Here is a 21,231-nt window from a genome sequence, read left to right as displayed (position 1 = left end):
AAAAATAAAAACAAAGCAATTTTGTGGTTAATTTGGAGATACTTAAAATAATTAAACCTCAACGAACCATGTTTTATGTTTTAGCACATTTCTGATATATTGCCTTAAAAGAGACATTGTGCAAAATAGATTTTTTAGAGCTTTTAATCATGTTCTAATTGTTTTTCCTTCTCATTTCCTCTCTCGAAGTTGTATTTAGAGTGATTCATGCCTGTTTGAGTCATCTTTACACTCCTGGATTCAAAACTCCATTGCTCCAATCTACCCCCTTTTTCACCACCACCAGTACACGCCCACTGCTCTGTACTTACTTTGTTCTCCAATGTTATTTTCTTAATTGGTGATAAACATAGCAGCATCACGTAGCCATTTTGGCACAAATGGGGAAAAAAATCTGCTGCTCATGGTGCAGCAGCTGCAGCAGCAGCAGCAACAAATTAAAATAAATACATTCAAATTATAAAATAAAAATTCAATTAAAATATCAAATAATTACAGTGTGTTTGAAAAAAGACTGAATATGAACTGTAACAATCCCATGCATTTGAGGACATGTTTGCAGATGTCTAAACTCCAGGGAGAGACAGGGGCATTAATTTCTCCACTGAAGACATTTTATTACTGATACAGATTCAAACTTCGCTAAACTTCAAATTATGAATTAAATAAGCCCTGTATCTGATACCCGATTCTTTCCCACGTATTCGAGCAAAGCCTCGTCTTGCCCCAGTACAGATCAATTGTACAAGCAGCTCTTGAGGTCAAAGTAAGTCTGCTGTGTACTGTCTGCATCTAATTATAAAAGGTTTTATGATCTGGTAATTAGGAAGTGCATATTAGCATGCTAGCTGTTGTTGGCTTTACAGTCACAGCATGACTCTGATCAGGAACGAACAAGGTAAGAGAGAAATAACTTTAGACCACTGCGAACTGTTTAAAATCAACTAGTTCTGTTTTTTGCATTTTTAGACAGTAAAAATCAGCGACAGCACCTTTAATCCATCCACACTGTGATCACAGACACCCAGATAAGAGGCTGTTCCCATTGGTCCATGCCAGACCTTTTCTGGGGGCGGGTTGGGCAGTTTGGGTCAAAAAAACAGGGTGCACCGCGAAATCCTGGCCCATTATCCGCTTTCCTACCACAAGGACGGCCCAAGCAAAGGCCTCTGGGAAATTTGACGCAAGCGTGGTTAAGGAAGCATGCTTACAACTATATTTTGGGACTAGAGTAGAAAAATGACAGGAAAGACAAAAACAAGCAAGTTAGGATTGTACAATGGCTGGAATATTCAGATACACTGTGGTTTTGATTAGAGGCAACAGATAGAACCAAAATTGATAAGCGCCATTTTGGAGAACTGCTAAATTATAATACGATTTTCTATGATAAAAACGATTTAAAAAAACTGCAAATATAGCTGCTTAACTTGCTCTTGTGTGACCATAGACTGTATAAAGTGGACTAAGTGAGTGTGACGTCACCCACAGCATTCGGCTCTAGTCAAATGAAGCTAATCGAGGCTAGCAGTTATACGCGTAAATTTGAAGCCAAGTTCCATATTGGGACTTCTGACCATGAGTATCATAGCAACCAAAGAGCCAATCTGGAGCTAAGCTGTTGAAAGTTACACCCCTTATTAATGTTCATATCATGATTAATAGAATAAATAAAAAGAATAAAAGCACCAGGATCATGTGGAGCAGGTTAATACAAACATGTTAAGACCAAAATGACAAACCTGACAGCAGCAGTTTTTCAATAGTCCACAGAGCCAGAAGCGTGCCCATGCTCACTTCCTCTTTGGAACATGGCAGATAGTGGGTTCGCTCTGTCCATTTATATATACAGTAAACACTATAAAGTTTTGTCGTCAATTTTACTTTAAACACATCCTGATAGACTGCCATAATTTCCATTGAGAGACCCGCCAAAAATTTTGAGGTATACATTTGAGGTTATCTCCCATTTATACTTCAGACACTATTTTAATGAGGACCATAAAAAGTATCAATTTAAGATAAAAACTAATGTCCCACGTGCTCCTCCATGTTTTTTAAGTCCATGGATCTTCAAACTAAAATTACTTTGACTAAGCAGTTACTCAACATCAATGCTAACTTCTATTGTTTTTGGCCTTCTGTAAAGTGCTTCATTCCTCAGCATACCAGCAGGTGGGGTCCTTGCGCTCCCTGCTGGCAACACTAGGCTCATACTAAAACTAGAATCGAAACAGCTTCGTGCACTGATAGGCAACGTTTTGAGCACTTTTCACCACTCAAAAGATGGTTTAATTTTGTTTGAACTGTTAATTGCTATGGCAACAGTGCTAGATTGGCGTAAGAGGAGACGTGCGCTTGGATGGCAGGAGGTCCTTTGGGTGCTAGCTCCCTGCTTCAGCTCCTAATCCCAGCTAAGTCCGGCGCGGCGGGCGAGCTAACCCACAGGAGCTGGGTCCAGCGTAGGAGGCATTAGCGCTAAAGCCGCGGCGTTGTTGTTATGCTAATCCACAAGACAATGATTATCAATGGGGCACGTTTCCCTGGCGATACACAAGGCTCCACACTGATGTAGGAACAAGTGAGACTGCCAAGTGTGATGGTTAAGACCTGGTTAAGACCTGGTTTAGAAAATGAAATGAAGCGGCACAAATTAAAACTGCTTACGTTCACTAATACTGTTACTTACCCATAGCCTTAATACTAGTCCTGTCACCATTTGTAGTATCGTATTTTCCGGACACTTTTTTCATAGTTTGTCCGGGGGTGCGACTTATACTCAGATGCAACTTATATGTGAAATTATTTAAATATTTAATTTTACATCTTCATTACTGTCACACTGAAAACTGCACAAGGACACTATAGGCTTGTACCAGTATGACAGACATCTACTTCCAGAGTCAGTGACACTGAGGATGAAGAATTCAATGGATTTATTGATTTGGAGTGAGATCCAGAGTAAACTTGTCAGCTTGTTTTTCTGCTTTATTTATCTGATTAACTGTTAATATCTTACGTTAACAAACCAGACACGTGTTCAGTTCTGTCTATGCTTCATGTCGCTGAATAAATATAAATATGTTACATTAGCGTGCTGTACTGATATTCAGCCTGTTGTCCTCTATTTTATTGTTATTATTATAATTTGCCTTTAAAGATAAAATGTCTGTTCTTGTTCTCGGATTTTGTAAAATAAATTTCCTCAAAAATGCGACTTATACTTCAGTGCAACTTAAATAGGTTTTTTTCTTCATTATTACGCATTATTTCGCTGATGTCCGGAAAGTACAGTGCTACTCTTACTACTATCACTAGGCTACTAGAACTGTTACTTTCTATTACTACTCCTGCAGTCAATATTCTTACTGATTATGGGAATGACAGGGCTGATCGACTTGAGAAAAATAGTGAGGACAAAGTTACTGAATTCTAGGGCCCATGTTACACTATTTTCTGATCTATGTCCGAATGTTGTTTCCTCATCACAAACAGACCTGGAGTTGTGTTTTGTTTCATTCACATGTTTAACACACAAACCTGCATATTTAGGCTGAGTTCTTCTCTCTGTTCCACCTTGTGATGTCATGTGACAATACAGGAAGTGCTCCACTGTGTTTTTAAACTTCACACACCTTCACTAGGATCATTCGAATGATTTCAGCCCTGGAATTGCCAATCTCTATTAAACTAAAGGTAAAAGGAGGAGCTGTTAACCTGAAAACTACCACTTCATGACATCACAAGGTGGAACGGAGCCTTTTGAGCTTTGGAGATGTAGACAAACTAATAATAAAGACTTACTCAAACATGTGTGAATGAAACAAAACACAATTTATGCCGTTGACGCAATAACCCAAGAGCAGATTTAAACCACAAAAACAATCTGAAATCTACAATTTTTTTTAATTAAGAGCTGCAATAAAAAATGGCAGATTGAAACGCTTTAGTACTTAGTTTGCATCTGTAATTAGTCATAGAAATGATTAATTCTCAAATCTTATATCATACAGCCACATAATAACCTCAAATTTCCCAGAAGTGCAAAGAAAAAGTACACACAATAAAAATCTAAGTATCTCAAAAAATATAGTTCCTTCTGACATATTGAACGATAAGTCGATATCGTAATTATCGTGACAGGTCTATCTATAAGTTAGTGTGAGAGGTTAGCAGAAGCAGAAGAGAGACTCGGAGCTCTGGGGGATGAAGAGGAGAAGCACTGAACCATCGCTGCCTCTGCTGGAGGGAGGAGGCAGAGCTACACAACCTGACACATGGACTGGAGACAAACATCACAGGAGGCTGAAAAACATCACAGCTTTCTGCAGAATCAATAAGTCTGTTAATCTGAGGTGAGAGAAATAATGTTTTATTTGTAAATAATAGATGACCAATCAGCTTCCTTCATTTCATACGTGTCACTAGGCCTGTCAGCACAATCACTATATCGACTTATCGTTCAATATATAAAAGCTGAAATATTATTTTTGGGGGTCAGTATTTATCGTGTGTACTTTTTCTTTGCACTACTGGGAGATTTTGGGTTCTTTCTGGACTATATGATAAGATTTAAGCCGCTAATAGACATGGGACGATATTGAAACTTGGTGTTACGATTATCACGGCCAAAATAATTGCGATTAACGATAATATCATGATAATTATTTAAGTTACAGTTTGAAAATGTTGTGCATATGAATAATTGTAATTTTAATATTATGAATCAGTTCCATATTTAAGCAACTGTTCTAGTAATGTTTCTTTTTTTTTTTAAATAAATGACCAGAACAAGACATTGGTGTTCGTATTTGTTTACATTATAACGTGCAATGCATTTTTTTTTTTTTTTGCATGTTAAGTAACTACTAAAGTGTTTCATTCTGCTGTTTATTTATTCTAGATTTTTTAATATATTTTTTTGTATATTTAGAATAGTTTTTGTGGTTTAAGTCTGCTCTTGGGTTGTTGTGTCAGTGGCATAAATGAGTTTCAATATTATCGTTTATCGTCTATATTTACTTTAGCGATATATCAAACGTCAATATGTTATCGTGACATCGGCCTGTGTCACTGAAATCGAGAAACCTGATTGGACGTTTACATTTGGTTCAGTCTTGAGATGCGATAGAAGGACCACACTGATCTACTAGAAATCATTCTGAACTAGCCAGAAAAATGTTTGCTCTACGGCAGCTTTTATTTCGTTTCATATTTGACAAATCCAAGTAAAATACAACTCATAATTCTGTTTTTTAAATTAAAAACAACCACATTTCTTTTCAGTGGGCTTAAGGTTGCAGTGAAGCCTTTATCCCACGCTCGTACGAGATGACGAGCCAACTTGAACTGTGCTGTTGTGAGTAGATTAAAGCGGGGGTATGGGGGTGAGGGAGAGTTTCTGGCTGCTCTGGAGGGCCTGCCGCACTCCTGTTTCACACAATCACACTGAACACTAGCCTCTGCTTCACTTTACCTCCATCCTCTCAGCTGCAGCCTCCAAAACGCCATCAGAGGACTTGTACGACCTCAACGTTTGGGCTATTTTTAGTCGGCTGGTCATTCGGAATTAGCTGGAAAAGCAGCGTTTCATTGTTGCAAGTTTTAGGTTTTTGGAAATGTGACTTTGAATGAATAAGGAAGAGTTTGAGGCTGTGATCTGCTCCTGTACAGAGGCCTTCAATAATGGAACGATCGAATAATGGACAAATGGAACAAATACGTTTTGAGGGTCAATATCCATCGTGTGTACTTTTTCTTTGTACTAATGGGACTTTTTTGGTATTTTTAGGTACGGCAATGAGATCTGAGTTGTACAAGGTTGAATCATGAACTTCTATGACTCATTATAGAGACAAACTAACTACTTCAGTGTTCTGTTCTTTCGGCTTCTGTTATTTATTTCATTTAACAGCACTGTACATTTAAAATAGTTTATCATCTATATTCACTTCAGCAATATAACGCACTTCAAATTGTGTTATCATGACAGGCCTAGCTATACAGTCTGATATTTTAATGAGACGGTGATTCAGTGCTCGTCTGTTGAAAGGAACTGTGTGTAAGATTTACATTTTAAATTTCATAAGAATTACCTATCTGCGTCTTCAGATATCAGGTAAACATGTTCAAATCAAATATAGCTTTTACTGGTATCAATTGTTATTATTGTTTGACTCTTAATTATTGTAAGAGCACTGGCTACATACAGATCTTTTAATGCAGCTTTTTTGCTGAAATACACTTTTCCCCACCCACTTCTCCCATTGGTCAGTCTCTCATGCTTTGACTGAATGGCAGCTGGATTTAACCAATCACAGTGAGGTGTGAAGTTTCAGAAGAAGCAGATGACGTCAGTTACCTCTTAATGGCAGATGTGGCCAATATACAAATGAAAAATATTGCTTACTTTCTTACAGAGGTGCAAAACGTTCTGTTTCCCATGCAGCAGTGACTATATATCACATTAAGGGAAGATAACAGCTATGTTCTGGGCATTTTGATTAAGGCCATACTTCTTTAGGGGGTTATAAAACACTCGTACAATCACCTTGTTCGACTTTGCTTTACATGTCTTAATGTGTAACCCTCACTCTGGGAGTAGTATAAAACACTGGTACAATCTCATCTTGTTTAGACTCTGCACTAAACACAGCTTAAGACTCTGCACAAGACTCTACTAGAATCTGCTCCAGACATCGCTTAAGACACTACTCACTTGACTCTGCTTTGAATTTTGTTGGACGCTGCCTTTAACCCGACTGTACTGCTGTAACCGATGAAGATCTATAAAACAATCCCCGTGCCTCTGCGCCTGTTCTACATACAACAGAACAGAAACCGACACAGATAAACAGATTGGCTTCATCAGGGAACCTGTGACTACAAGTGCAGCTTATAACCAAGTGTGGAGGTGCAATTCACAATCATACTTGTTTGATACCCACTAGATCAGGTGTGAGCAAACTTTCTGACACACGGGCCACAATGGGTTCTAAAATTTGACAGGAGCTGGGCCAGAAATATATAAATATATGTGTGTGTGTGTGTATATATTACATTAGAGATTTGGCCTGTAACATGTAGCAAAACATGAATATGCAAGGCTCATTTTACAAATTGATTTCCAAATTCATTAATTAAACTAATAATTAATTTATTAAATTTCAGTTAAATAAACACAGCAGAAAAAACTTTGAACAAGGCTTACCCTTACCTATTTTAATATCATTTAGTCATGTTCGGCGGGCCGGATTAATAAGCCCAAAGGGCCGTGTGTGGCCCCCGGGCCACAGTTTGCCCATGTCTGCTCTAGTTTCTTTAAACAGCTCTCTAAATACTACCTGGCTGGCATTTCTTCCGGGTATTCCCCACAAATGGAGCGTGTTGATTTGCCGAAGGGTTGTGTCTAATGCCATCGCTGCCACTCAATGAAACTGCTCAAATCATTAAGCAAATAGTACGGCGAGGTAAACGAGGACAAAGGCTGAACATCTGCGCACACCAGGTAGAACATGCAAATTTCATGTGCTATTAAAAATGTAGAGCTGTTCTGGAAGCTAAAGCTAACATCTTACGCACGAATAAGCTAAAAGTGTCCACTGGGTTTTGCAGAGAAGAAAAAGACAAGATTTAAGAGGCAGATCAAGGCAGAAGAACGTCATGCCATAGAAGAGGATATTAAAAAGGATATTTCTTAGCTGTATTATAGTTAAGAGCTCATTATGGAAAATTTTCTATTGCTCCCTGCTTGTCTCCATGGAGATGTTATTGCATTGCGTGGGTCTTTCTGTGTGGAGTTTTGCATGTTCTCCCTGTGTCTTATAACATAGATGAGAAACTAGAGTAGCATGGGCCATTTAATGCTACTCTATGTACAATTTCAGGCAAAGTCATAATCTCTCATTTGTTCGGGAGTGGTCCATGGAAAAACAGATTTCAAAGGTCCAATGGCAATATAAAAACATTTCCAGCAGACCTTCCAGAAAAGTTACATAGTGTAGTGTAGAATTCAGGGTCTTATTTCTACACTGACATTCCTACAATGGGTGAGCACATTTTAAAGACAAAACGATATTGTATTGTGCCAAAATCTATTCTCCCAGCCCTTACCCAGGAGATCCAAGTCTGTGGCCAGAACATGTTTATAGCTGCAGCTCGATTGTCACTGGGGATGTGATCTCAGGAGTGAGGGATCACACTGAAAGTCATGTGAAAGATGGAGCAATGAGGGGCCTGAAGAGTCATGTCTGAAGTCACGCCAAGGGCAGATCCAGCTGCTACCACATCAAGACAATATGATCAAATTTAAACTAAAATAATAATAACAAATAAAAATGACTTAAAGTTACAGTGTGTGACTTTCTGGAGGTAGTTCGTTACCTGTATGATTCAATGGAAACAGAAAGTTAAACCATACTTCGGGACATTTACCATGGAGATAAGATATGTTTTATGTCATACTGTGGAAGGGTATGTCCAAAGAAATAAAGTGTCCATGGAAACAAGCAGGAGGCCAAATAAGAGTCAGGTTTGTGGAGTTGCAAGCTGTGAGATGTATGTTTTTCTATGTTTCTTTGTTCAGTGCATTTAAAAAAAACAAAATGAAAAAAAAGCCTTTATTCTGGCGTCTTTTTTGGCTAAAGGTTACATACTGTGGCTTTAAATATAGGGCTGTAAAATATGAAAAAAAAAACAAAAAACAACATTTATATATGCATTACAAGAACAATATTATTGCGATCTTTAATATGCTTTTGGCACAATTACCTCAGTTAAATTAAAACAAAACAAATGTGCATGCCTCCATTTACTAGAGTCAATATGTGTAATGAAAAAGACTTAAAAGAGCAATTTAAGTAGGACTCGGAAGTGTCTTGCACAACAACCCAACAACAGTAGGCACCGAAGGGAGATGGAATAGAATTATTCACTTTCTATTAATCAGACAATCACTACAGCACTTCAGCACCTGTCAATCTTGAAAATTTCCTTGATGTAAATAATTCAAAAAAGGTTCAAACAAGCTCTTCATTTTCAATTTATAGTGTGACCTTTATCATAAAGTCATAACACCAGTTGAATATTCCAGCATTTTATTTATTCAATTATTCAATGAATAGGAAATATTAAAACAAAGAAGAAAAGCCTTAATGATCACTACAGACCTGGTTCAGTCCTGGTGTAGTTCTATAGTGTAGTCCTGGTGTAGTCCTAGGGTTAATCCTGGTGTAGTCCTGAAAACAATAAAACAAGAAAACAATGAGGTTAGCCAGTATGCTAATAAATGTGAAATCACTCATTAGGGGCTTGAATGATTACACGAAGTATGACTCAGGCACAGTGCACACTTAGTGTAGCTCAATAGACGTAGCCTACATCAGACAGATATAAGGCAGTGTCCATCAGCAATCTGACCAGAACTGAAGAAGCGGCTTGAATGAGCAGAGAAATGTCTTCACTCCTACAACTTTTTGTCCAGTTGACAGATTTTATATTCTTCTTTTATTATGAAATTAACTGCCATTTTCCTATGAATGTTGGGCTTACCTCCATCACAACTCATTTGAGGGGTGACCATAGACTGTATGAAGAAGTAGACTAAGGGAGTGTGACGTCACCCACAGCGTTTAGCTTCAGTCAAATGAAGCTCATCGAAACTAGCAGTTACAGGGGTGAAGTTGGAGTCAAGTTCTATGTTAGGAATTACGACCAAGAGTATCACAGAAACCAAAGAGTCAAAGACCCACCAATGGTTTAACGGGGAGTGGGCACTTAGCATTAGTGACAGGTTTGATTGACAGTGTTGCTAGCTGGAGCTACCTCGGGGGAAGAAAGCGCCTGATTTGTCTGCTATTAATGTTCATATCTTGATTTAGGGACACAATAGCGAAATAAAAACACCAGGATCATGTAGAGCGGGTTAATACGAACATTTTAAGACCAAAATGATGAGGCTCAATGCAGCAGTTATAGAGAAAGGGGCAACAGTTTTCCAATGTAAACTGAACTGGAGTCAGAGTCGACGGAGCCGGAATCGCACCATTGTCACTTCCTATTTAGAACGTGGCGGCTAGCAGGTTAGCTACGTCCATTTATACATACAGTCTATGTGGGTGACACTATTAAAAGAGGTTACCGTTGCTACATTAACATTCCATTAAAAACCATGTTACAAAATTAGGTGGAACAAGAAATTCCAAGGTGATTATTCCAAGTGTCAGGGGATCCCTAAGCACGGATGACCCAAAAACCAAGATGGCTCACCGGGATTTGTACAGCCTGAAAGGTCAAGAGAATACACATGTTCCTTTTTTCAAAACAAAAAGATGAAAGTCACTAATTGTAGGACAAAAACTAAACTAAAAACTGGGCCAATGTCAAGATGAGGCCAGACCTTCATCTCTGTAGTCTCTGACAAAAAGAAAAGCAACAACATCTCCAGGCATGCAGCCAAGTTACGCATCAGGTCTAAGGAGAAGCAACCAAACTCAAAGTATGAATGCATGTTTTTCTTATCAACTTTTAAGCCATTAAAACACCCGCAATGAAACAAGGCTTTTAATGTAGTCTTCATCAACTGAAATATTACACAGTGGGGCTTTTTTCCAACTTAATCATCTAAGCATATTTCCAACCTGCAAGCACCTGTGATCTTCACCAGCCTGAAAATGTATATTGATAAAGCTTTTGCCAGGCAATGCAATACCTTTAATGCAACGGCCGCAACATGAGTACAGTAAATTTATTATATAACGCAATCAATAAAAGCAACATTAGGGACAAGACGCAGCTGGCACGGGGGACTGTTTAATACTGAGAGGTGTTATTAGGAAGCGGACATCCATCGGAGTCCACACACAAACATAAGTCCCAGGTATACTGTCCCTCTATAACAAAGATTTATCATTTTAAAACAAAAGTTAATGCAGTTTATCGTAAAAGTGCTGATATGGAAGTTGAATGCATAGCTTTGTTGTGCTAAATACACGTTTCTATGACTTTTTAAAAGGTTTTGGTATTAAAAGATGCGCTTGATCTCGACTTGGCCCATCAAGATCAATGCTATATAGACTCATTTTTCGATATGTTAAATGGAACAGTCATGTTTTGGGGGTCAAGGTTTATCATGGGGACTTTTTTAGTACTAGTCGAGAACTTTTTGTTATGTTTTTTGTTCTGCGATTAGATTTGAGCTGTAGAGGGTTGAATTATGAACAGACTACCAAAGTGTTTCATTGTGCTGTTTATTTATTGCCATTTGTGTTTAGGGTCATTGTGTCAGTGGCATAAAGTTTCAATATTATCATTTATCCTCTATATTTTCTTCAGCAAAATATTGTACTTCAAAATTTGTTACTGTGACAGGCCTATATGTAACTTTTCTGGAGCTGGGTTGGTCGACTTGTCTCAACGGAGATTGTTTGGCCTAGAATGTTCCACAGTCTGGTTTTGAACTTCTCGATCTTCCATTCTTACATGCATTGCTACTGTAAGCGTGACCTGTGACTTGGTCTGGTATTGACATTAGTATTGCTAGTTCGCCTGGATGTATTTAAAAGCTCACAAAAAAAAAAAAAAATTGCTCTGAAATATTTTGATCCAGTATTTCGGGGCCCTAATCCTGCTTGTATATGGCCTCTACATAAAAAACAAAACCTGTGCATCTGCCCAATCAATTCTAAATCCTTGTCATGATTATAAAAATGTATTTAATTAAAAGTGTTTTACCAGACACAAGGACCGCTCTTGGCCCCGGTCTTTTTCTCCGCAATATTTTCATTGAATATTTAATTGCATTTAACTGTCATCTGGACAAAACATTAAGAGACACTTTTGGAGTGAGTGCGTTTTGCTATTCACCGCCACTCACCCAAGAGGCTTCTTCAGTCCCAGAACTGAAGAAGCCTCTCCAAACATTTTGTCCAATTGACAAAAATGAATGAACTCTCTTTTGCAACGGAACCTACCTGGACGACAGAGAGATTAAACAGCCTCGTACACCTGATAATTTCTACACAAGTAAAAATGAAAAATATAGCGTTAAACTACCACAACTACGACATTTTGGATCAGTTTCCAGTTTTTGTCGCGAGTAAACCTGTGTTGTTGCACCCCTCCTCCCTCCTTCCACGCGCCTCTCAATCTGACTGGAGTTAGCGATTTCCCATATTTCAGACAAAGCACTTACGATGGCCGCCCCCAGAGAGAACACTCCACAATGGAACAATGTGTTGTATAGACCTAATCCAAACAATGTACAACATACAATCTTTGAAAAGCAACAACGCCAAACACTGCGCGCTAGGATTTCTGGGCCAAAGCTTGTAAACACTAGTACAATTTTGTAGCGACGTATGAGAACTCTGCAAAGTCAATACAATTCCAAAGACAACGCCGAATGTGGAGTTTTCTACTGAATAAAATATATTTGTTCATGCAAGTATGACGTTTGTTAGGAATGCAATAAATTATCAGTACTAGTTGTTGGTTATCGTTACACTGTATAGAGTAGCCGAAACTGTATTTAAGTAAAAGTACTGTTACTTAAGAAATATGCATTACTCAAGTAGAAGCAATATGTGGGGAAAAAAGTAGAGAACTACAATAATCACTATATCGACTTATTGTTCAATATATGCTGGGGAACTATATTTTTGGAGGGTCGGTATTTATCATATGTACTTTTTCTTTGCAGTAGTGGGATATTTTTGGTTACTGTACTGTTACTTAAAAATATATACATTAATCAAGTAGAAGTAGAGGTTTTGGTGAAACTGTCTGGACGTAATATCTGAGTTATAATGAAAAAAAAAAATCATAACTAACGGAGCGGTGCACAAATCATTTAATATAACAAAGTAGGGCCCAACCGATATGGATTAGATGGATTTGCAATGCCGATATCATTGACTTTGGGTGAGTCGATATAACAGACGATATATTTAGTGATGTAAAAATTCACTTTAAACCTTCATCTGATTATAAAACTTACCTTTGGCTCTATTAGATTTGAAGTTTGTTTCATTTAGGCTCCATTTACTGCCTCTTCACAGTTGTTTTTAGTAGATAGAAGGTAAGCATTTTGTGGTATTTTTCAGACTCTTTAGAAAAGATTAGTCCTCCATTGAAGTGATGCATTAAATGTGTGCACTCAGCGGTAATTAATGACTAATGTAAATGCCGACAACTCGCCCCGCTATTCACAGCTGATTTACATATCAATGGTGGAACAATAACATGTATACAGCCACTAGAGTCACTTTACAGAAGGAAGAAAGAAAAGTCGCTTCAAAACAGACACATTTACAACACTCAGCGCTCAGATAGTCACCTCTCAGATCCCAAGTCTTCAAAATATGAAGTTTTTAATCCAGACTCAAAACGATTGTCTGTAAATAATGCAGTATCTTGACAGTAACAGTCCTTTCTCTCTTTTCCACACTCAGAAAAAGGCTTGTTTTGTTGCTGGTGTGATCTGTACTAAACTCAACTTTTATTTTAGAGTTAGTATCTTAGTTCAGAGAGTTTTAAATCCAGTGCTGCGTCACATGACTGGTTAGAGCAGCAGAGCACACCGGGTTAAACAAGAGCACGTGACTCTAGGGCTGCATTCAGGTGCAGTACAGCGTCACAGAAAAACGGGCTACTACTCCACAGATAAATGGTCTAATATGTGGGGCCGCATCAATATTTATCTGTCCGTGAATTGGATTAAATGGTCTAAATTTATAATGAGGACTATCGGCCCACATCGGCTAGATCTTGGCCAATATTACTCCGAGGGCCCAAATTAGCCGATAATATTGGCCAACCGATATACTGTTCGGTAACGAAAGTCTCGTGAGATTACAGGCGCTAAACGAGGTTGGGCCTGGTTAGTACTCGGATGGGAAGTCGCTGGGAAAACCAGGTGCCACAGTGAGGCAGCAGAGGCTCTAATGGAAACTGTCATTGTGTCAGGACACTTCACCGACCTTCCCCAGTATGAATGTGGAGTGGTTATGAGTGTGTGAGTGCTGGTGGTGGTCAGAAGGCCAATGATGCAGATTCCTCAGGACAATAGTAACTTAACACCAAGTATTGAGTGAATATTGCACTGTAAAGAGCTTTGAGTGTCTTGAAATGCACTATATAAGTCTAATACGCTATTATTTGTGGGAAGAGTAACCAAAACTTTTACTCAAGTTAAAAGTATATTTTCAGTCAATAATAAACTGTCTGGCCAAAAAAAAAAAAAAAAGTCGCCACCTGGATTTAACTCAGCAAATATGTTGGTGTTGCTGCAGTTGGTCCGGTCTAGGTTCAGCAACAGTCTGTGCTCAAAGAATGAGGTCAGCTGACACCTGAATATACTGAATGACCAGGTTATTCCATCAATGGATTTTTTTCTTCCCTGATGACACGGGCATATTCCAAGATGACAATGCCAGGATTCATCGAGCTCAGATTGTGACAGAGTGGATCAGGAGCATGAGACATCATTTTCACACATGGATTGTCCACCACAGAGTCCAGACCTTAACCCCATTGAGAATCTTTGGGATGTGCTGGAGAAGACTTTGTGCAGCGTCAGACTCGACCATCATCAATGCAAGATCTTGGTGAAAAATTAATGCAACACTGAATGGAAATAAAACTTGTGACATTGCAGAAGCGAAATCGAAACAATGTCACAACACAAATATTAGAGTGTGTGACCTTTTTTTTGGCCAGGCAATGTATACTACTCAAGTAAGAGTAAAAACACTGCGTTAAAAATTTACTCCAAGTACAATTACTCAAGTAAATGTATGAGATTGTAACCGAGTACTACCCACCTCTACCCTACACCAGCTATAGAGTAATGCAAGATGAAAAACTGACTTATCCTGTCCCGACCTGTAATGACTATATCGACTTATCGTTCAACAAATGATAGACCCAACAATTATTTTTGTGAAGAACTTCTATGACTCAACCAAATTACTGAGTGTTGCATTGTGTTATTTACTTATTACAGCTAATATTAAATTTAGAATCTCTTTTTTTTGAGGAATAATTCTGCTTTATGGTATAGTTTCAACATTTTTATCATTTATCGTCTATATTTACATCGATATTTCGCACTTCAGAATTCGATACCGCAACAGGCTTTAGACAAAGAGTGTTTTTGCCACAGTAGCTCCTCTCCCAAATCCTCCAAACATGGCTGGCAGAACGTATAGCTTACTGCTGACACCGGTGGCATGAAAGCAGGCGGTGGATCTCGTTGTCTGATCGCATGCTCTGATTGGCTCCCTGCGGTTTTGGATGACCCCCGCAGTTCCAGGTGACAGGACTCCCGCCGGGCCAATCCAATCAGGCCAATCCTATCCGCGATCCGCCAATCCTCCGCCACGAGCCCGTACTATCAACTGTGTGTGAGACCAGACTGACGCATGCATGAGACGGTATCACATACAGGCTTTGGTATTAAAGGGGAAGTATTATGCAGAATCGGCTTTGTGAGCTAATAAGAGCGGTATAATGTTGGATTTTGGAGTCTAATCAAAAACATACATTGAATTGTATTGTTTTGTGCTTAAAGTGCACATTTCTTTTTTTAAGTTATGACTTGGTTTGGTGGGATAGTACTTGTGGTATCAAATATCATAGTTTAACATCAGTCAGCTGGCAGATTGTGGGAAAAAAGATTGAGAAGTACAAAAATACAGGAAGTAAGGCATATCATGATATATTGACTTATCGTTCAATATATTTAAGGAGGGTCAATATTTACCTGTGTGTGTACTTTTTCTTTGCCGTAGCAGTAGTAGACATTTTTGGTTATTTTTTGGCTATATTAAAAGATTGTAAAAAGGTTGAATTAATAACTTAATAACTCATTACTGAGGCAAACTAAGTACTAAAGTGGTTCATTCTACTGTTTATTTAAAGTAGCTCATGTTTTTTTACAATATTTAACAAAATCTGCACTTGGGTTATTATGTCTGTTGGATAAATTAGTTTCAATATTATCGTCTATCATCTTTATTTACTTCAGCAATATATTGAACTTCAAAATTGACAGGTCTAGTTATGACTTGGTTTGATGGGATAGTACCTGTGGTAAATGTTTATCATAGTTTTACACACATATTTACCACACTGTCTCTCCATGGACCAGCACCAAAGTAATTACAGGAAGTAACGCAGAGTTTTAAAACAGAATCCCTCTACGTCTGTCATCAACGCAGAAAATTCCATCCAAAATACAACAATCTACACGCTAGGAACACATTTTTTGGCAGCTTAAACATTCATTTAACAAAATAAAAGGTGTTGCTGTTTATTTGCATTTGTCTAATTATAACTATTGTGTAATTTAGACAAGTTTTGGCCCGTGTTAACATTATGGTTGCTAGGTAACAGTTACAGAATTACACCTACGTATGTCATATCTGCTACCAGTGTCCAACCAGGAAGCAAAATTATAAACTTCACCACAATGAAATGACTGGAAGGAACTAGGCAAGATTTTTAGTGTAATCCGATAGAGAAATATACAAACAAGTTTTTCTCATTCTCAGTTTATGTACAAGCCTCATGTCAAAGCTCAGAACCTTCAGAATTCACTCACTGAGCTGCAGAGGCTGGGTTCACTGTCAAATTTACCATTACACCAAACTCCAAAACAGAACCCGTTAACATCATTAGCAAAACTATAAAAAATCCTAGTTATTATTCTCTACAAGTACAAGTCCATAACCTTGCTGCCGTGCTCGGGTCGCCTCGTTTTAGCACTGGGCGTACCTGCTGCAGGGTATTCTCCGCAATGTAACCAGCCTGCTGTTCCCTGACCCTCCTCTAGAGGTCAGAGCGATTCATTTACCCTGTGGGGATCAATCGCACCACCACAAATGCCTCCCCTGCTCTCGTCATGCAAACCGCTCCAGAACGATAGGCCAGTACCAGGGGACTGAAATAGCCCACCTGCCTGTGAGGGAGGGCATCAGGTCCTCTATCACATCCGGGAGTCCTGTTAGAATGAGACCGGAGCTGATCTGCGGTCAGGGTCAAAGCTAGGTCGCTAACAGTACAAGCTAATGGGCAATCCAATTCTAGCGGGGTTAGCTGAGGACTGGGAGGAGTCTACAGTGGAGTAAGATAAAGAGGTGGGAGTTCGGAAGGAAACCAGTGAATAAAAAGTATGTAATAGTATGTCATTAATTCATATTCTTTTTTTTTTTTTTTTCTGAACGATTTTGGGGAAAAAGAAATCTAACTGTGATTTCTTGAACAAGCATTGGGATTTTAAACGAGTCCAGATGATTTGACAACAAGAACTGACAAACTAATACAGAAATTTCAGAACATGTTTGTACAGATCTAAACTGCAGGATTAGCCGTGTTACGCAGAATAAGACAGGATATTATCTTGTTTGTGGAAGGAATTATGGTACTTCAAAAATTAAACCCTTTGCGATTTGCTAATTGCATCCATTCAAATTTTGATTCGATTGTGATTAATCTTTCAGCCTTACTTGTGCTTGTCCGGACAACCAAAACCACACATTTTGATAAGACAATACAATATCAAAGATGTCCGGGTCTAGAATCATGTCCTGTCTCACTGCCAGAGAGCGTGATCGATGGGAAGATTAACCAATCAGAGAAACGCATGGTCTGTTTGAGTCACAACAGAGTAAACTTTTTGTCCAGTTGACTGAATTTTCTTTTGCTACGCATCCTACCTGGACGACTGAGGGATTACACAAGCACACGAGTAATGGATTTCTGCACAATCACCTATCGAAGCATCAAGCTCTTGGAAAGACGCTGTATAAAAATGAGACTATTTACCAACTTCAAGGCTTTACATCAAGGAGCAACTCACCCGTTCACACACAGATTCATACACCAGTGTACACAGACAATGGAGGGACAATGGGGTTAAGCGTCTTGCCCAAGGATACAATGACAGCATTCATCTGTGGGAGCCGGAATCGCACCACCAATGATGATCTGAACGCTCTACCAACTGACCAATGATTTTATGTCAAGAGCGGGATTCGAACCGCCAACCTTCGGAACAGTGGATCTGACTGAACTACTGTTGGTAGACTAGCCCCTCTTTATCTCAGGTAAAGGAAAGACTTTTGATTTCATTTTTTTCTGAATGATACAAGAATTTTCAAGAGGAGATGTCCTTCAAGTTTGTCACAGTCTATGGTTAGATTCAAGACTTTGTTGGATTGGAACAGAAGGGACTGGCTGGTTAGGAAATTACAGTGCGGTAATACTGATAAAACATGAGCAAAGAAGGAAGAAAGCTAAATTCAAATGTGCAATATGGAACTTTTCTGATGGAGGATGAGCTACCTGATTGTCTCCAGGGAGATGAACAGAAGTCGAGATATTTTGTTCGCCAAAAACACCTCAAACTGAATAACTTTGGGGAAAAAAATGAAAAAAAAAAACAAAAACAAAACACTGGCTGCTTCTGCTCTGCTCTGTGTGAAGTGGAATTCCAAACCACACTTCCGGCTCTCCGGGACTATCGAGTGTCCCGCTTTGACCCACTGGACAGGAACAGGTCGATGGATTGTGTTGGGTGACCTGCATTTGACCCCTCAGCCCAGGAGCTAAATATATACTTTTAAACAGCCCCAATCAATTTTTTACTTAACCCCTCGTTCTTTAAAAGATACATTATGCAACTTTCCTAGTGGGGAATCCATACTTTCCTTCTCTCCTCTTATTGCTTTGTCTGCAATGTTCCGCAGTGGCATTAATAGCATTGTGCATTTACTCCATTATAGATGTTTTCATTAACTTGAAAACATCCATTCTTACTGTGAGCGGGATAGCCTCTACACAGATCTGACCTGTAACTTGGCCTGGTTGCTTCCTCTGCTTGTCTCTATGGAGATAGAGAGGTTTAATGCTATACTGTGGAACATTCCAGGAAGAGTGATAACACCTTCATGTAGTCAAAGTGCACCTTCAAATTACACAAGTTTAATGTCTTATTGTTTACCTTTCCACAATGACATCTCCACAGAGACAAGCCATAAAAAAGTTACTTATTGCACCTTTACGTAATTCATGCCCATAGAATCAAACTGGCCAACAGAGGGTGCAATAGTGAACTGAGTAGTGAAGCAGTGTGAACCAGACTAAAAACTATAGCTGCTAGAATAGAAATGGATTAGCTAGAAGGTAAATTAAATTTGTTGAAGATGTATTTTTGATTATTTGAAGAAAATAATAAAACATAATACTGCTTTTATTACAATTATCCATTATAACGTCCGGGGCATCTGGCTCTCTGGCACAGCTTGCTTGATGGACACAGGAGGAGGAGGGTGATCTGACCGCCTGAAGGACCACAGCTGGCCCCATCACCACACTCTCCAACTCCCGTACATTACTACCATCTGTACATGCAACAAGAGTCTAGTAGTAGTAGTAGTAGTGACCAATATTTCATTCTTAAGCCAGTGTATAACAATCCCTTAGTCCTGGTTTAGTCCTCATTTAGCTCTGGTTTAGTCCTGGTTTGGCCCTGGTTTAATCCTCATTTAGTCCTGGTTTAGACCTGGTTTAGTCCTGGTTTAGCCCTGGTTTAGTCCTGGTTTAGTCCTGGTTTAGCCCTGGTTTAGCCCTGGTTTAGCCCTGGTTTAGCCCTGGTTTAGCCCCGGTTTAGTCCCGGTTTAGTCCCGGTTTAGCCCCGGTTTAGCCCCGGTTTAGCCCCGGTTTAGCCCCGGTTTAGTCCTGGTTTAGTCCTCATTTAGCCCCGGTTTAGTCCCGGTTTAGTCCTCATTTAGTCCTCATTTAGCCCTGGTTTAGCCCTGGTTTTGCCCTGGTTTTGCCCTGGTTTTGCCCTGGTTTTGCCCTGGTTTAGTCCTGGTTTAGTCCTGGTTTAGTCCTGGTTTAGTCCTGGTTTAGTCCTGGTTTAGTCCTGGTTTTGCCCTGGTTTTGCCCTGGTTTTGCCCTGGTTTAGTCCTCATTTAGCCCTGGTTTAGCCCTGGTTTTGCCCTGGTTTAGTCCTGGTTTAGTCCTGGTTTAGTCCTGGTTTAGTCCCGGTTTAGTCCTCGTTTTGCCCTGGTTTAGTCCTCATTTAGCCCTGGTTTAGCCCTGGTTTTGCCCTGGTTTTGCCCTGGTTTTGCCCCGGTTTAGCCCTGGTTTAGCCCCGGTTTAGTCCTCATTTAGTCCTCATTTAGCCCTGGTTTTGCCCTGGTTTTGCCCTGGTTTTGCCCTGGTTTTGCCCTGGTTTTGCCCTGGTTTTGCCCTGGTTTTGCCCTGGTTTAGTCCTGGTTTAGTCCTGGTTTAGTCCTGGTTTAGTCCTGGTTTAGTCCTGGTTTAGTCCTGGTTTTGCCCTGGTTTAGTCCTCATTTAGCCCTGGTTTAGTCCTGGTTTTGCCCTGGTTTAGTCCTGGTTTAGTCCTGGTTTAGTCCTGGTTTAGTCCTGGTTTAGTCCTGGTTTAGTCCTGGTTTAGTCCTGGTTTAGTCCTGGTTTTGCCCTGGTTTAGTCCTCATTTAGCCCTGGTTTAGCCCTGGTTTTGCCCTGGTTTAGTCCTGGTTTAGTCCTGGTTTAGTCCTCGTTTTGCCCTGGTTTAGTCCTCATTTAGCCCTGGTTTAGTCCTCATTTAGCCCTGGTTTTGCCCTGGTTTAGTCCTGGTTTAGTCCTGGTTTCGCTCTGGTCCAGCTCTAGTTCAACCTTCGTCTCTACCCCGCCCCCCCTCACCCTCTCTCCTCACAATCATCTGAGCGAAACAGGTGAACAGGGCACAGGAGGAGAACAGGCTGCAAACTGCTCGATCTAAATCTCGGCGTCCTTACACGTTCGGTCGGCCCACTTTTCATCGCCATGGAAACCGGCCCCTTTCCCGCCCTCTGATTGGCTCCTGCAATCACTAGACAGACACTCAGTCTTACCATAGCGATAATAATGGGCTTGTGGAGGGATGAGAGGGAGAGTGATGACCAAAAGCCCTCTCTGCCTCGAGCCTCTGCCCTTTACAAAGAGTGAAGTAAAAACAAGGGTTAATTGAAGCATGAAAAATCACACCGATGGACTTTAAAGAGGAGCTGTACCTGCTTTCCACCGAGTTCATTTTAAACAGTTTGCAGTTCTCCAAACGTATTACTTGCATCCTAATGATTCACGATGAGTACTTTTTACAACTTTCAGAGGCCACAGCGGTCACGGTAATGCAAAGTGGGGCTGCAAAGATTAATCTACTTCCATTCAATTCACTTTTATTTC

General features: G+C 39.6%; 1 protein-coding gene across 1 annotated transcript in view; it reads right to left on the bottom strand.

Moving 5' to 3' along the window:
- Window positions 1-21,231, bottom strand: part of fut8b (fucosyltransferase 8b (alpha (1,6) fucosyltransferase)) — a 234,379-nt gene that overhangs the window by 200,769 nt on the left and 12,379 nt on the right. Inside the window, exon 2 of the mRNA XM_033990801.2 lies at window positions 9,168-9,236. The gene's annotated coding sequence lies outside the window, so the exon portion shown is untranslated. The remainder of the gene's footprint in view (window positions 1-9,167; window positions 9,237-21,231) is intronic.

This window comes from Periophthalmus magnuspinnatus, chromosome 24, assembly GCF_009829125.3.
Source record: "Periophthalmus magnuspinnatus isolate fPerMag1 chromosome 24, fPerMag1.2.pri, whole genome shotgun sequence".
NCBI classification, from domain to species: domain Eukaryota; kingdom Metazoa; phylum Chordata; class Actinopteri; order Gobiiformes; family Gobiidae; genus Periophthalmus; species Periophthalmus magnuspinnatus.
The sequence above is the reverse complement of the archived record's forward strand: the minus strand, read 5'-3'. Positions and strand labels throughout refer to the sequence as shown.